The sequence below is a fragment of the Pteropus medius genome, unplaced genomic scaffold (assembly GCF_902729225.1).
Source record: "Pteropus medius unplaced genomic scaffold, Ma_sr-lr_union100, whole genome shotgun sequence".
Taxonomy (NCBI): Eukaryota; Metazoa; Chordata; class Mammalia; order Chiroptera; family Pteropodidae; genus Pteropus; species Pteropus medius.
This window is the reverse complement of record NW_024342474.1, coordinates 7,329,984-7,340,408: the sequence shown is the minus strand read 5'-3', so window position 1 is coordinate 7,340,408 and position 10,425 is coordinate 7,329,984. Positions and strand designations below refer to the sequence as shown.

The window sequence follows — 10,425 nt, the reverse complement described above, 5'->3', positions numbered from 1 at the left end:
GAGGACCTTTGAAAAAACAGGCTCAAGAAAGTCTGATTGCAAATGAACAACTACTTGGAGGCTCTAAGTGAGGCTGGTGAACAAGGAAAGAAGTAGGACAAGAACTTGAGTGCCAATTAGGACAAGACTTCTTAGCTTGACTCCTATTTCTTTTGGTGCAGATCTGTGTCCTGTAATTGTTCAAATCCTCCACCAAGTCTAGCCTCTATATCTGAAGCTGATAAAGGTGGAGTCATGAACCGGTGATACAAATAAAAATGGTCCACGAGCATCATGCCTGGGAGATGCTGTCCGCATTTCTCCACAACATCACGGATGGCAATATTCTAGGATTCTCAAGATTTTCCCTTTATGACTTTTAAGAAAGTTTTCTCTTTATGACTTTTAAGAAAGTTTCTAGATTAGCTTTGTTAATAATTTAGACGAAAAATAATGCAACGAGCCAGCTGATTAAAATCGTAAGCAGAAATAAAACAAAGGCCAGCTTTTTAAAAGAATCATAAAGGAGCACAATGGGCAACTTTTTGACACTTAATCTTCATTTTTAGGAGCAGAAGTGTGTGGGTGTTTGTGTGTGTGTTTTATCTTAAAGAGTTCTCCATTATTGCAATACTTAATATACATTTAAAAAAAAAACCTAGGATGTTGCCTAACTAAGCTGTACATTGTTATTTCATGAATTCAATATATAAAGGTATAAACTAAAGCTGCCTGTTACACAAATGACAGAGAAAAATCAAAGAAGCACAGCAAAATTATTACAGGGTTTGTAAAAAAATATTCTTGCAGCTTTTTATTCGAACAGTAAAAGAATTTTCACAAAAATATAAAATATACTTTTTTCTCTTCAGGCCATATGTAAACCTGAATATTATAGAAAGCTGATAACCGAAACTGGTGTTTCCAATATGTCACTGAATACAACACTTTTAAGCCTCAAACCAATGCAGAGATTACTGAACCAGATTTTCTTTTTCTTTTTCTTTTTTTTTTTTAAGTGGGAAAGGTAGAGAACTATAAAGTCAGTCATAAAACATATGGAATACTGAGGGATGATTCAAACAATCTGACTTACTATTGTATGTATATGCATTCATTTTCTCGAATTAGTCCATACCATTGGAAAGTGCATCGACTCCCTAAAAATAACTCATACACCTATTATGTTTTTCCATTTTAAGCTTGTAACGGCAAAAACGACCTCAGCAAAAGACATTTCCTTGGAATTAATGGCTGGCTGGGAGGCAGAGCCAAGGGCCACTGGTTCCTCCCAGCTGGTCATTAATCCTCAGGAAATGCCTGTACCTCCATCATTATTGCTAAAGCACCATTATAGAAAATTCTCACAGTTCCAATATATGGAAATTTGAGGCTATTATGCAAGCCCATGGTATTCATGTTAGTTAATAGGCCACCACTGAGCTTAGAGGATGTAATTATCAAAACGACAGAAGGGAAAATATTGTTCTCCTAAGTCGACAAGGTTATAGGAAATGGGGACTAGCCTTATGGGAAGAAGTGTATTTGAAGCTAAAAGACATTAATTTAAAGGGAGATTTGGAATCACATATATATAAATTAATAAAAGACACGGCATCCATTGCCATTACTTGGTTTTAAAAATATTTTTTAAAAGATACAAATTAGCGTTACATGAACATTTCCTCCCAAATCAATTAAATAATATTAAAAAGAATGAGGATACAAAGTTTGTTTATGAACTAAAATTATTATACTCAACTATGGGAATACATGCAGTTGTGAGTAGGATTTCTTTCTTTTAAACATGTACTTAAAAATTGTACACCCACCATTAAATAATATATAGCAAATATTTTGTTTCAAACTTTACTACTGCAAAACTTTTTTAAGTTCTTTTTTAATCTTAGCTGGAGGCTTAGCACATGCAAACAAGTATCTAATAAGTGAAGATCAAAATGATAAAAAAAAAAAAATTCGGTGCTGGTGTTCTGCAACAGTTTTCAATTCTCTAAAAAAAAACTTTTACTGGCTTCCAGGCTAAAATGAAAATGAAAATGAGGTGTTTTCAGGTCTATTCATTCCCTCCTTTAAATAAACGGAGCCCAACAAATGGTTTCAAAGCAGGGAATTAATCCAAAAATCACACCCAAAACAGTCTATAAATCTTTTCAATGTGTTATTGTAACAAACTACAAATGTTGGATATGATGCTTTACATTTAATGAAATTCATAGCAGGTTCTCATTGTGTGTTACAAATACCTGCCTGGTTCTAAAAATGATTTTGAAACTAACGAGACCTGTTATGGGTTGAACCGTGTTACCAAAAAAGATGTTGAAGTCTTAATCCCCTGTGTATTTATGAATGTGAACTTACTTGAAAATAGGGTCTTTGCAGATGTAATCAAGTTAAGATGAGGTCCTTAAGGTAGGCCCTAACCACATATGACTGGTGTCCTTTTAAGAGAAGAGGAGACACACACACAGGAAGAATATCACCTGATGATGGAGAGATTGCAGTGATGCACCTAAATGCCAAGAAACATCAAGGATTACCAACAACACCAGAAGCCAGGGAAAAAGCATGAAAATGATTCTCCTCTAGAGTCTTCGATGAGAGCATGGCCCTGCCAACACCTCGATTTCGGACTTTTATTATTAGAGAATACATTTCTGTTGTGCTAAGGCATCAAAGTTTACGTTACTTTGTTATAGCAGCCCTAGGAAACTAATACAGGACCTGCAGGAAGACGTTCATCAGAACTGTCAACATTACAAATGGAAAAGCAAGGGAAGACTGGTGGGGTGACAGGAAGCTGCTCCCCATAGCGGAAGAGCAATGGACTAGAAGTCAGGAAACCTGGTTCTTGTCCTAGCTAATGAGGTTGTGTGACCTTGAGCTGGACATTTAATTGCTCTCAGCTTTCATTTTGTCACCTGCAGAATATGAGTGACTTCAGCTACATAATCTCTAAACTGAGTGTAGGGTTATCATTGAACAAATCAAGCACACAATAGATTAACGTTTTCACAGTTACAAAAAGCACTTTTCCGGTATTGCTTAGACAAGGCCTCAGTGACAGTCAGCAGGACATGGAAGCAGAACTGCAGGCTTCCATCTGCCACTTCCACGGCCACACAAGCAGTTTGACCACATTTTTTTGGATAAGTAAGACCCAAAGAAAATTTGCTGTGGAAGTAATAGCACTCTGTCCCGATAATCTTTATAATTTTTCCTTTCATACATAGTTTTTTCCGCACTTCCAAGATTTTCAAAATGTCTCCATTTGATTTATAAGTAAGCTTTTATTTAAATAAGGTAATTGTTACCACCCAAAATAAAATATGTCACTTGTATGTCATGAATTTTTTAAGTGCTAATAGGAAAAGTATTAGTCCAAAGAGGAAATGAAATGCTTTATATGCTATGGCATAGTTGAATTTTAGAGTCCAGTAGGACACTGGCAATAAATATATTAAATTTATTCTCTGAAAGGATCTCAGTGATCAAATTTACAAGTTTTTGCTCATTGAGTTATATGCCCAAACATCATCATCATAAATTTTGGTTGTCTAATTAAACACCCAGATTCCAGGAGTGATGAGTGGTACACAACAGACCTTTGTCATTCTCAATTTTTAATATTCACAGTTTGAACTATTTGCAAATCCAGTTGTTCTCAGAGTATAGTACAAGATTGAGATACTTAGCTGGTGAGGCAGCTAGGCCATCTGCCAAGTGCTTGCACCTCAGCGCAGCTTTGCTCTGTGTGTGCGTGTGTGTGTGTGTGTGTGTGTGTGTGTGTAGTGTGGCCTTGCATCGTGAAGTTGCAATATTTTAAAAATTCGAGGAACCTAATGCTATTGTGGCATTCTCAAGTGTGAATATTCCTACAGATTTCAGCATAACAAGATTCTACTGTAGCTCATTCTAGAGACTGGGCCAGACAGCCAAAGTACAATTAACAGGACATTTCCTCCAATAAATATCTGTCCTTGTGGACATTTAAAATCTGTGCGAAACTAATTTCTAGGGGAGAAAAGTATTTATCCACAACTTCGGGACTCAGGAGACATGTTTCGATATATCCCAGGAGGACAAACAGGTACTCAAATCAGCCTGTTGTACGTGGCCTCAGGAAAAGCAGGTGTGTTACACTCCTAGGCCAACTCTTTGCTTCCTGGCCTCTGAAATTGGCAGAACTCTTAACACAGTACAAAAGCATAAGTTACTCCAGGCCAGTAGTTAGCTGCGTGCCAAGCCCACCTATGATTTTGCCTGGGCCAGCCAGCCCTTTCTAATGAGGGACTGTGAAGGAGTTACTGCGCAACCACAGACAGGAACCACGGGCCAGATTTCCACTCTCCACCTTCCCACAGCCATGCGAAGTTCTTGTGTATTTAGAAGAGAAGACACATCTTTATGTCTGTCAGCACGGGATGTTCCGAAACCTCTCAAGCAACTTAGAGTCTTAAAAGAGAATACCTTTGGTGGTGGATACATGAATCTACACAGGTAGTAAGACTGTCTGGAACTTCATACACACACACAGACGAGTACGCAGAAAACTGGGGAAATCTGAGTATGACGGGTGGACTGTATTTATGTAATATCCTATTTGAGAGACTGTACTGTAGTTTTACAAAATGCTACCATTGAGGGGAAACTGGGCAAACTGTACAGGGAATTTTTGGTAAAATTTTTTTGCAATGGCGTGTGAATCTCCAATTATCTTAATAAAAAGAAAGATAAGAATATTTTTGCTGGAATTAAGGGTAAAGGAGAAAGGGAGGATGAAAGTGGGTCTAATTTTTCTCTCTACCAGAGAAATGGAAACTTTTATTTTAAAAAATATAAATGTGTAAGACTATATCAAAAATCTACTAGTTTGATATTCTTCCTGTCTAAGAATTAGGAGACAATGTTTTCCTTCTGAACTTTTTTTTTTTCCGGCCGGCGGGGGCGGGGAGGGGGGTGGTCAATAAAATACAAACAACCTTGGTAGAACACAAAGTATCTTAAAATATGTACCTCCGTCAGCTACTTTTTATACTGAATACTTTCAAATGTTACATATAGTTTACCAATGTTGCATTAAGTTAAAACTCATTAATCCCTTAAGAGATATTATGATTCATGAGCACTGGGGCCAGCCTAGCTATAAACCCAGTGCAACCATCTTTTCTAGACTAACCAAAGAGTCTGGAACTGCTTTCCCACATATCTGCCTCAGCTTTCACTGTAGATTTTAATTGGGGAACCTAATGGTATGATAGTGTTCTCATATTTGGATATTCCTATTTGAGATCCAGGGACAAACAGGAAAAGCAACTAAATTTATTGAGCATCCACTGTGGACCAAGCACTGTGTTTTGAGCTGCCTAGACCAGGAAGGGTGCGACCTATGTGTGGTGAGGGTACAGACTCATGCCCCAGACATGACGTCACACTACCACTCTGCCCACTCAAAATCACTGACTTAGGAGGCCAAAAACCATTACGTGATTCAATGGCTAAGGTCACAGACAGCTATGGAGGAAAGGGCCCCAGGAAAGTGGCATCTACAAATCCCAAATGGACAGTTGGAACACTGTGGCTAGTTTTTTTAGAATATAGAAACATGTAAAGTGATCAACAGGGATATTTAACCAAATTCCACTCTCTACTACTCAAACTTAAGTACTTTCAGCCCCATGATTAAATATGAAACCGAAGTGCATCGAGGCAACAACAAAAATTAATACAAGACAAATGTGGGCAAAGCTTGCTTCTACATACTCTGTCTATTCAATAGATTTAAAAAGTAAAACCAACAGCATATGTAAAGATTCTTTTAAATATTACTATGTCCACTCTACTTTCTTCTTTCACCGCCCACCTCCCCACCCCAGTTTTAGCACTTTGAAACAGTCATGGTTCAGCTCAACATTCTCACTGGTCTCTCCAATAATACATTCTCACCTCCCCACACATCAGTCTGCTGGCCCAACCTTCCCCCTTAGCGTAATTCTCTGCAGACATGGCCATTGTCCTCTACTGCTTGGGATCACTGCAACCACCAAGGTCACTTCCACTCTAAGCAATCCCCAGTGTCCCAAATTTCCCTTCTCATTCAGATATGCTGTGACCATACCATTCTTCTATTTAGAACTTGGCAGTGACTATCTTAGGAAACACAGGTCTACAGTCTTCTCCATTAATATCCATCACTGGAGAGATCTCTCTCCTCATCTGACTCCTCCAGGTCCCTTCACCTCTTCAATCCCTCTTTAAACCACCCGGCCCTCTCTTAACCTCATCCAAATTTGCTCACTCTCTCTGCACACAGACTCAATACCTTTAATGCTGGAACTGTTTTCATATGTGTCTGTCATACATCTGAAAGTTATTAATTTTAGCCTTCCAACCAGATGAAAATGGAAATTAAAAAAAAAAAAAAAAGAGTAAATGCCTCATAACTGCTATTATAGGACAAGGGTGAGGCTGAAGATGGTGAACTAAGTTTTAAAAGTTATATAAATAACACAATCAATTTCATTTATTCTATGGTAAAGTATTAAATTTTAATTGCTGATTATATTTACTGCTATCACTTCATGATTGTACGGTGTTTTGTGACTTGTAAATTACTTTCTTATTGTGTCCTCGCTATAACTCAGGGAGGACAGTACAGAAGATATGAGAATTATTATCTCCACTTTACATATGAGCTAACAGGCTCAAAATGTCAAGTGACTTGTCCAAAGTCATATAGATAGAAATTCATTAAAGTCAAAAAGCAAGTCAGACAGGCCTTTCATTGCAAACCTAGCAGTCTACCTACCATACCATCTGAAGTCTCATTTTAGAACCATGATTAGTGGATTAGAAAAATGGCACAGAGAACAATCTGAGAATGTTACTGTAGAAAAGGAAAGGCTGACTTAATAAATTCTCACAGATTTAAACAATAATGATATGAGATACAATATTTGGGGCATTTACTAGGAACTGGACGCTTAAGCTAAAACTGCAAGAACAGAATCGTCAGCTTCATTTTACCAAAGAAGAAATTTGGGCTCAGAGTGGTAATAATGGCTTGAGGCAAGCAAGTGATAAGGCTCAGACTTAAACCCAGATCTGTCAGGACCCAAAGTGCGTACACTTTACAATACTCCAAGGAGGAAGAAGCACGGTGAAGAGGGATGTACCAGGTGTTTTCCATCACCATTAAGAACAAGACAGAAGGAAATGTACTGAAAACCGTATAAGGAGAAATTTCGGTTGAATGTACTAAGACCCTCCTGTCACCGGCAGGGCGATTAAACTGGCACATCATTACCAAGGACTCACGAAATCTCCTGTCTAGATGTATAAGAGACGTCTTTACTATATGTTAGATTTTTCTACCAAAGATACTTTCGAGACTGTAGGTAAATCAATCTAAATATTTTCTCGAATTTAAAACATTCATAAAAAGGTAAAACCATAAAATAAAATGCCTGCATTTTCACACAAATTCAAAAAGTTGTGTTTGCTTACGGATATAAAATACCAGCTTCTCAAATGAGGAGGAGGCATCTAAATTTTTATCGTACTATATTTACTTTAAAGAATAGCATATAGTAATGCTGAATACATATCTCATTATAATGATCCTAAGCAGAAAATTCTCTTTTTAGCAAAAAAAAAAAAATTCAGTCACAAGGGAATTCTTCATAGTGTGACCATGTAAGGCCAAGCTCTCTCACACTATACAATCTCTGCACATTGAGCAAAAGTTCACTTGCTTTATCACAGCAGCAAACTATGTGGTACAAGTGAGTATGGCATGAATTAGTTCCCTGTGAATAATAACAAAGCAAGATAATAGAGTGAGTTTTTTTCCTGTAAGTGCTAACTTTTGAAAAGGGTCCCAAAAGATCTCCACTGAGATTAGTGATTTAACGGCAAAACAGATTAAGACTATATATTAGAAAAAGTCATCATTTTATTGTTTCTAAAACTATGGATCTTAAATGATTTTGCGTAGTTCATCAATTGTCTAAACAGGGTGCAAAGTAATGCACAAAATCATAAGCCTGGCTGACTCACTAATAAAGGTTAATGTCCACAAAAGAAGTACACTGTCACTAGAAGAAGAGCTTACTAGATAAAAACAGATGACCCTCCATCGCTTTGGTTTGATAGCCTGGAAACAAGCACTCGAAATGGCCAATCCAAACAGAACATCATTAAACTCTTTACTATTGCTCTGAAAGGAATTATGAGGCAGATTAGGGATGAGAATGATAAGAAAGAAGAATGAAGGATGTAAAAATCTAACTTTACTCCTGGAAGAGAAATTTAAAATTTCACAAGAGCACAGGAAAACGACAGTGTTATAGAATGGACAGCATTATCGTACATTGCCTTTTCATTCTGTCCATTAAACTGACAAGGCACATGTGCCCAAAGTCACGGACAGCACTACTGGCTAAACGTCAGTCTCTCAAGAGAATGCTGGGGTTGGGGGAGGGCCAACAGAGACGGCCACGTTCATTCTTTCCAATCCTGTCCCAGATCTATCGACTGAGAGAGTAGGCCCAGGCCTGCAAATGCTTCCTCAATTTCCAACAAGGAATTTTAAAAACATTAAAATTGGGCCATCTCAGAGAATAACAGTAGGAAAGAAAATGTAAGGACTGAGATTCTGTAATAAGGAAGTTATACTCCAGGATCAGCTTCTGACACAAACTGGGTGATATATGTCTTCATTGACATCAGCATCATTTTGAACAGAAAATGATAAAAGACTGCAAAACAAATAGTACTTTGTAAAATATTATCAGCTATAATCTTGTGATTCCTTGGTCCTTCACAGAGGGCAATTCTCTCACCTCCCTGGGCTTCGGTGCATCCTGTAAGGTGCTCCCTCAAGACTGAAAATATTTAGATTGTCTGGAAACTTGGCAGATCTGCACTTCCTTTATTGGTAATGTTAATGTTTAAACTTCTAAGTTATGTTACACTACTACCTATGTTATTCTGACTGTGGGGTCCTTATTCCTATAGTGACGGAAACCTTGGATATTAGATTTTTCCCTTAATGAATCCCTATTTGTATACCCATTGCTTTTTGTGTCACCCTAAGGGCTTCAAAATGCCCTTGGAAGAAGTCAAAAAAACAACAGAGTGTTTAACTGACTTTCCTCCTTTCTTCATTTTCTTGATAGCACTAAAATTAGGAGTAAAGGAAATGGAAGACAGGTAGTTAAAATTAGTTTTTGTAGAAAAATATTAGAAACTGCCTCAGAAAATTATTTTGTGCCATCGAAGCTCTCTTCTGTTTTTCTGATGATCCAAAGCTGTGACAAAAATTCTTTCAAGGTACAGCACTAGGGTCTGTTTTGGAAAGCAGAATGCTATTTCCAGGAGTGAGAAAATGGGAACAGTAACATAAGGCAAGGCATTCAAAGTTGGTATTGGGCCTGGATGATAGTGGCTCATGGCTTACTTCTTAAATGGAAAGGCATAAGCTGGAATTCGAAATTATTACAAACACTGCTTTGATGCCCACGGGTGGTACTTTTAACCCTACTGTAGCTTCTTTGAAAATACAGATCATCAGATTAAAAACTAAAAAGCCAAAGAATGCAATTCAAATCCACATTCACTAGTAGAAAACAAAAATTCAAAGACTATGCTTTATACGTTCTACAGAAATACTGTCAAATCTATTTGCCAAACATTTATTAAATCGCGCTATGAGCCTGGAACTGTACTGACATCAACAACTATGATCTATTGAGTGCTTTCTGCATGTTGAATAAAGTTTTCTGATGACTTGTCATTTAGTTCTTACAAAATGATCCTGTGAAATGAGAATTATTATTACCCTTTGTTTTACACACAAGGAGACAAGAACTAGTGACAATGAGCAACTTGCCCTGATAAGCTGATAACTAAACCCAGGCAGTCTGAGCTCTTAATCACTTTGCTGAATTCCCTTCTATGGCCCATACGTGCTGAGGGTAAAGGGATAAATATGATATGCTTTCTATCCTCAAAGAGCTCGTTTTCAATACAAAGGGTAGCACTATTCAAAAATATTAAAGTATATAATTACTTGCTTTAACACCTAGTGATTTTAAAGTTATTTGATAAACATAAATTACATTCAGCATGAACAAAGAGAAAAAATAAGATCAACAAATGCTGAGATGGTGACTCGATAGAATTATCCTGCTCTTTCTGATTCCCTGTCCCCTCTTCTTTTTGGAGCCTGTATCTGACACTTTAATATCTACCTTTTAAAGCTTATCTTAACCAGATAAAATCTGACTCTCTATTTCAATAAGTCAAATATGTATACATTTGATACTTGCCTGGATATTTGCTGGTGGTAATGAGAGAATGTAACCTTAGGCCCACCAATACGACAAATTCATAAACTACATACACTATATATATTCAAAGAATGAT

At 37.2% G+C, this 10,425-nt stretch overlaps 1 protein-coding gene across 2 annotated transcripts in view; it reads right to left on the bottom strand.

Moving 5' to 3' along the window:
* HMGA2 (high mobility group AT-hook 2) overlaps positions 1-10,425 on the bottom strand; it is a 129,900-nt gene that overhangs the window by 97,556 nt on the left and 21,919 nt on the right. The gene's annotated exons all lie outside the window — the stretch shown is intronic.